The sequence below is a fragment of the Vicugna pacos genome, chromosome 12, assembly GCF_048564905.1.
Source record: "Vicugna pacos chromosome 12, VicPac4, whole genome shotgun sequence".
Classification (NCBI taxonomy): Eukaryota; Metazoa; Chordata; class Mammalia; order Artiodactyla; family Camelidae; genus Vicugna; species Vicugna pacos.
The window spans coordinates 12297509-12305582 of record NC_132998.1 but is presented as its reverse complement, the minus strand read 5'-3'; the positions used below and the strand labels follow the sequence as shown (position 1 = coordinate 12305582).

At 30.2% G+C, this 8074-nt stretch overlaps 1 pseudogene; it reads left to right on the top strand.

The window, feature by feature from the left end:
• The first annotated feature begins 561 nt into the window (after positions 1-561).
• LOC140700371 (E3 SUMO-protein ligase KIAA1586-like) lies at positions 562-1492 on the top strand (annotated as a pseudogene).
• The last annotated feature ends 6582 nt before the right edge of the window (positions 1493-8074 follow it).

Sequence of the window (8074 nt, the reverse complement as noted above, 5' to 3'; positions counted from 1 at the left end):
AAAATCCAATTGATGTAAAACAGACATAGAAATTTTGACTCATATTCAGAATATTGACTATATATGCATACCTATATATATGCTAATGTATATGACATAGGTATATAATATGTATGAAAACACAGATGCATACTTATTATTTATAAAATAATGAAAATATTACATGCTAAATCTTTAAGATGAAACCAAATATTAGCATATTCTTAGAAATTCGCATTAAAAAATTAAAGCCAAAACCTAAGAATACCATGTATGACATTTTTACCCAACTATACATTTATAAGCAGGGTACAAAATACTGGTTTAGCTAATTACAATGTAGTAAAAAATTTTAATTAAAAATAAAATTTATGCCATTTCTAAAATTATATTAGAATTATTAACAAAGATTTAATGTTAACCTCCAAGTAGTATTGTGAATTTTACTAACATAAAATTATGTTTCAGATTCAGATCCCTAAAATGCTAAAGTAACAGTGACTTATTAAGTTTTTTTAATGTGAAGAAGTTTAAAACAGACACAGTAAATGATAGGAGTTAAATTGTGGGATACCTAAGGTAATGGAAACAAACTGCAAAGTTTTTGAACAATTAGTCATTGAAGAAACACTACCACGTTCAGCAAAGGAAATAGATAACCTTGTGCTTCCAGATTGTTGGAATGAAAGACAAGTGTTTATGTTTTCAAAGCAGTGCAAATTGCTTGAAATGAAAGAATGTAAACTAGAATGTAAGAATTGTTTGATAGTTCAGCATTAAGGAGGGACAAAAGAAAGGCATGTCCATGGATCCAAGGAATGGAGGGCATATTTAGTAACCCCAAATGGTACTAATGAAACTACTAGGCAAATTTTTCTGGGGAAAAAAAAAATTAGGGAACATGATTTTCCTGAAGACTGTACTAAACTTCAAGATTTGTTAAAAGAATCAACTAATGAATCAATTTCCAACTTAGTGTATAAACTAACTAACAAAAATATCAATACCCAGAAGTTTTTAATACTCTTCACAGTTAAGTAAAACATAATAGGCCTTTATCTGATAGTGAGGGGAGCAATAAAATTAAAAGAAGAAAATGGAGCAGACACAGGCAATTGTGTACATACATGATACAGTGCAACAAGAACAGCTGACCAAATTGCAAAGGAAATTACATAATGGTAGTTAAGAATATTATAAAAGGGAATATCAAATATGTACTGTAATTGATCAGGCATCTACACTTTTAAAGAAAAGCACCTAGCAATTTATTTAACTCAGTTGAATCAATTTCTGTATTGGTAATTGTATTTGTGGCTTTAAAAGAATTGGTGTCAGCCACAGCAGAGTGTATTTCTAGTACATTGTTGTCTCCTTTAAATGATTGTGGCTTTGATAATATTTGAAAGCAAACTTAATTGCATTTTATTCTAATGGTGCTTGTACAATCATGGGAAGGAAGTCTGGAGTAGCTACAAATTTGTTAGAAAATTTTCCTGAAGTCATTATTTGACACTAAGTTATCAACTGTGATTCAGTGTCTGAAATAAAATAAGTTAACCATTTAAAAGTATTCTGGATAAAAATTTATTGTTTACCACCAATCCAATAAAGAATTAAATTGAGTTAGAAAGTGTAGCTAAAGAACTCGAAATTGAGATTATTAAAACTTGTTAAGTACTGAGGTTAAGATGAGTAGCATGTCGTTTACAAATTGCCACTGCTGTAGGTCAGGGATATCCTTCATTATACATGCATTTTTCTTATTCTTTTTATTCTAGCTTGGCAAATAGATTAGCTAACAATTTCTTGCAAGACCTTGCTTTAATGATGTATATATTCTTGAAGATTTTTAAAAATATTTTCAATCGCATTGCAGTAAAGATCAATTAATACTCAAAGTAAATATATATAAATATTATAAGAGATTTAGAAAACTTTAAATTGGTATTAGAAGGCATGAATCTCATGTCAAAGATTTAAGTCATGTAAGTTTAAAAACATTCTATTTAATAAAAATAAATTTGAAGCTCTGCCTAGGAATGTGTTACTAAAAAGTGTCTTTTATTAGAAACAAAGCATTTTATACCATATGATACCACTCATATGTGGAATCTTAAAAAATGACACAAATAAACTTTTTTACAAAACAGAAACAGACTCAGAGACCTAGAAAACGAACTTATGGTTACCAGGGGTACAAAGTGGGTAGAGGGATAAATTGGGAGTTTGGGATTTGCAGATACTAACTACTATATATAAAATAGATAAACAACATGGTCTTACTGTACAGCATGGAAAGCTGTATTCAATATCTTGTAAGAGCTTATAATAGAATATGAAAAGGAATATATATGTATAACTGAATCATTATGCTGTACACCAGAAATTAACACAACATAGTAAGTCAACTATACTTCAATTTAAAAACTTCTTATTTAAAAAAGAAACAAAACATTTTAAATTATTTTGATTTATTAGAACCATCTCCTTGACCTTATGAAGAACTAACATTACCATGGATAGCTGGTGGAGGGGAATTGTATCATTTAAGTAAAATTTTAAGACATGAAATTAATTTGAATTGTTTTCAGGAATTTATAGGTAATAATCTAAACACAACAATTTTACAATCCCTGTAACCACTCAAAAAGAGAAAAAAAAAAAGCACTATTGCAGTCAATAGCATTATTCACTGCTAAAGCTAAAAGAAGTTTCATTTAATGAACTTAGTAAGGTGAGATGTCTATTTGGAAAAGAGTTAGCAGACTGAGGTCATCAAATGATCATACCGTTACCCTTTGCTTTTCTCCTGTATTGAGTCCTTTGTTTCTTCACTCCGGATTCCTCAACATTTCCACCACTGACATTAATTATTTATTCTTTATTGTGGGGGACTAGCCATATTCATATATTTAACTGTAATTCATTTGTAAATATTTTGAAGTATTCCATTGACATATATACCACTGCTATATATTTTATTAGATTATTTCCTTTTTTTTTTCATAAACAATGTTAGGACATCCTTATACTTGTACGATAGAATTGCTAGGTATATGTCTTCAGTTTATCCTTCCATCTATAGTGTGAGATTTTATTTCTCGACAGACTTAAATCTTTGACAATTTGATGAGTATGGAATGACAATATCACTGGTTTAATTTGTACTTGTCTAATTGATAATGAGAATATCTTTTTTCATGCTTACTGCACATTTGGGTTTCTTTGCTGTGAATTGCTTTCCTTTCAGTTCAGATCCTTTGTTCGTTTTCCTCCTAGTTCATTTGTTGTGGTTATTTTTCTACAGTCCCTCCTGGCACTTGGTATACTTATTTTCCATTGCATAAATACAATTTTTGTCTTGTTTCTCTTAACTTCATTCATACTTCTAAGTAAAAGTCATTCATTTTTTGATTCAATAAGTATTATTGAGTGCCTACTATATGCTACGTACAGTGACAAGCTCTAGGGGATTTTTTTTTTAATGCTTCATGAATTTGTGTGTCATCCTTGCACAGGGGCCATGCTAAGTGAAGTAAGTCAGAAAGAGAAAGACAAATACCATATGATACCACTTATATGTGGAATCTAAATGACACAAATGAACTTATTTACAAAACAGTAACAGACCCACAGATACTGAAAACAAACTTACGGTTATCAAAGGGTAAAGGAGAAGAAGGCTAAATTAGGAGTTTGGGATTTGCAGATACAAACATACAAATATATAAAATAGATAAACAACACGGTCCTACTGTATAGCACAGGGAACTATATTCAACAGCTTGTAATAGCCTATAATGAAAAAGAATATGAAAAGGAATATATATATAATATATATAATTTATATATATATATAAAATTGAATCACTATGCTGTACACCAAAAATTAACACAACATTGTTAATCAACAATACTTCAATTAAAAAAAAAGTAGAGATGTCCATTAGGCAACTAGAGGATAGTTCCATAGTCACTAAGAGAAATATCTGACTTTTAAGATATAGTTATAGCAGAGGTAGATTTGCTGTGAAGCTGCTGAAGTTAATCTTCAGGTCTCTCTTGCAAAGAATTATACATTTGAAGAGTTATATTAATTTTCTGAAATTGTGTTAAGTTTAATTTTCTTAATTTTGCAATTGCGTAAGCTTTAGTTCTCAGAAAACTTTGGATCTGCCTCTGAGCTATATAGATCAAAATCATTAGCATATAGATGGTAAGAGTGACCCTGGGAAGGATGAAATTGCCATAAGAGAATGAATAAAGTAAAAAACAACAGAAGTCTTAGTATACTACGCATTACTTTCTAGGAATGACTATTATTTTTGATTAGGTATAGAGAAAAGCAGGGGAAACATCTTTAAAAAAAGGTAAAAAGAATTTGTGGTCATATGATACACTGATTTAATTGAACTTCAAAGCTTTATATATGAATATTAAACTATTATATAAATTTGCCTTTTTGGGTAGGCCCATAAGGAATCATTCTTATATCTATATATGAAAAATTATGACACAACATTGTAAAATGATTATAAATCCATAAAAAGTGTTAAAAAGAAAAAGAAAAAGAAAAATTAAACTTCCAGAGTATTTTTTCTAAATCTTAAAAGAAGAATGAAGATTTAAGTTGAGAAATGTTGTGGTTCTTATTTACATACTTTTATTTATTTATTTACTATTCTTTTTCATATTCTTTTTAAAAAATCTTTTTTATTTTTTAAATTGAAGTATAGTCAGTTCACAATGTTGCATTAACTTCTGGTGTACAGCATAATTTTTAAGTCATCCATATACATACATATATTCCTTTTCATATTTTTCATTATAGGATACTTCTGCATACTTTTAAAATTAGGTAATATTTACTACATATTAAATAATATATAATATGTGTCATATATAATATATATGTGTATCATTTACTCTTTGCCTCAAAAAATCTGTTTTAGTTCAATCAATGGCCTTTTCTTCCTCATTTTTAAAAACTGTCATTAAAAAAAAACTGTCATGAAAAGGAAATCTTTAATAGTGTCCCATGATCAGAAATCTCTTATATCTAATCTAAATATCTGATTCTCATGAAGAGGACCATTAAAAAAAAATCAGCTTCACTGAGGTATGTTTTAAGTGCATTAAGATTCATCAGTTTTAAGTATACATTTCAATGTGTTTTTGACAAATGTGTGCAGCAGTGTAACTACCATGACAATCCAGATATATAATAAGTCTTATCACCCTCAAATGTTCCCTTATGCCCCTTTGCCATCAGTCTCCTTCCCTAATCTCTTACCCCTGCCCCAGGCAACCACTAATCTGTTTTCTGTCATGATCATTTTGACTTTACCAGAATTTCATATAATAGTTTATGGTCTGTTGTGTCTGTCTCTGTCTACTTTCACTTAACATAATGCTTTTGAGATTATCCATGCTGTATCAGAAATTAATTCCGTTTTAATACTAAGTAGTATAGTTCATTGTATGGATATATCACAATTTATTGATTCACCAGTTGATCGACATTTGGGTTGTTTCTAGTTTTGGGCTATTATGAATAAAGCTGCTATAAACATTTACATACCAGTTATATACCAGTTCATATGGACATCTGTTTTTATTTCTCTTGAGTAAATACTTAGAAGTGGAATTGCTTAGGAGTGGGTGCATTTAATTTTCTAAAAAACTGCCAGACATTTCCAAAGTGAATGTAATATTTTACATTCCCACCAGCAATGTATTTGAGTTCTAGTTGCTCCCCATCCTCCACTGTTCTTGGTATTGTTGGTCTTTTTAATTTTAGTTATTCTAGGGTGTAGTGGTATATCATTGTGGTTAATTTACATTTCCCTAATAACTAATGGTGTTGTTTATTTGCATTTCATATATCTTTGTTGGTGGAGTATTTGTTCAAACATTTTGCCCATTTTTAATGGATTATTTGTCTTATTATTGAGTCATAAAAATTGTTTCTATATTCTGGATGTAAGTCTTTTATTAGATATGTGCTTTGAAAGTATTTTCCCCCAGTCTGTGGCTTGTTTCTTAATTTTACTTACCAGTGTCTCTCAAAAAAGCAGAAGTTTGTAGGGGGGGGTTGGTTTTTTTTTAGTTGTCATATCTTTTATTTTATTTTTTAATTGAGGTATAGCTGATTTACAATATAAGTTTCAGGTGTAGAACATAGTGATTCACAATTTTGAAAAGTTATACTCCATCAATAGTCATTATAAAATATTGGCTATATTGCTTGTGCTGTACAGTATATCCCAGTAGCTTATTCATTTTATACATAGCAGTTTGTACCTCTTAATCCCCTATCTTGCCCCTCACTCCTCCCTCTTCTCACTGGTAACCACTAGTTTGTTCTCTATAATCTGAGTCTGTTTCTTTTTTATTCATTAGTTTGTTTTATTTTTAAGATTCCATATATAAGTGATAACATAGAGTATTTGTCTTACTCTGACTTATTTCACTAAGCATAATACCTCCAAGTCTGTCCATGTTGTTGTGAATGGTGAAATTTCATTCTTTGTTATGGCTGAGTAGCATTCCATTGTGTGTGTGTTTGTGTGCGTGTGTGTGTGTGTGTGTGTGTGTGTAATATCTTCTTTATCCATTCATCTGTTGATGGACACTTAGGTTGCTTCCATACCTTGGCTATTGTAAATAATGCTTCTAGGAACATTGGGGTGCATGTATCTTTTCCAACTAGAGTTTTCTCTGGATATATGCGCAGCAGTGGGATTGCTGGATCATATGGTAACTCGATTTTTAGTTAAGGAATCTCCATACTGTTTCTCACCAATTTACATTCCTAACAACAGTATACTAGTGTTCCCTTTTCTCCACACCCTCACTAACTTTTGTTGTTTATGGTCTTTTTGATGATAGCCGTTCTGACGGGTGTGAAGTGTTGTCTCATTGTGGCTTTGATTTGCATTTCTCTGATAGTTAGTGATGTTGAGCATCTTTTCATGTGTGTTGGTCATTTGTATGTCTTCTTTGGAAAATGTTTATTTGTGTCTCCTACCTAGTTTTTGATCAGACTGTTTGATTTTTGATATTGAGTTGTATAATCTGTTTACGTGTTTTGGATATTAACCCCTTATCGGTCATATAATTTGCAAATATTTTCTCCCATTCATTAGGTTGTCTTTTCCATTTTATCTGGATGGTTTCCTTTGCTGTGCAAAAATCTTCAAGTTTAATTAGGTTCCATTTATTTATTTTTATTCTTGTTTCCTTTGCCTTAAGAGACAGATTCAAAGATATATTGTTGTGATTTATGTTAAAGAATGTTCTGCCTGTGTTTTCTTGTATAAGTTTTATGGTTTCTGGTCTTATATTTAGGTCTTTAATCCATTCTGAGTTTATTTTTGTGTACGGTATGAGAAAATGTTCTAATTTCATTCTTTTACATGTAGCTGTCCAGTGTTTCCAGCATCACTTGCTGAAAAGACTGTCTTTTCTCCGTTGTGTATTATCAGATAAGAAAAAGAAATAAAAGGAATTCAAATTGGAAAGGAAGAAGTAAAGCTGTCACTGCTTGCAGACAACATGATACTATACACAAAAAATCCTAAAGGTGCTTTATTTTACTTTGGTGAAAACTATTCTGAAGTTATTCTTGGATATTATAAAAAGGGCTGAGTCAGATACATGTGAACAATTTGCGTTCTTCCCAAACATCTGTTACTCTAACTGGAAATATATATATGTACCAAAGATATTTTCACATAAGCAATTTCTAGTATAGTAAGTTATCATTGTAGGGAATATACATTTTTTTATGAACAAGAAGTAATTAGGCAATTTTTGTTTGCTAATAGCTTCATTTTCTCAGAATGTAAAAAAGGAAGTAGATGAACTCTTGTCATGTAAAAATCTTTAAAATAACGCAAACTATGATCCATTAAGGAAAAACGAAAAAAAATACTGAAAATTTCAAACAAAGAATAAAACAGAACAAATCTGTTCCTTGTGGATAACAGCAACATAAATACTACAAATCAAGGAAGGGGATTTCCTGACTTCTGCTTCCAAGCAATTCCAATAAATGAAAGAGGAAGTCATTTTCCTTTTTAAAAAACTT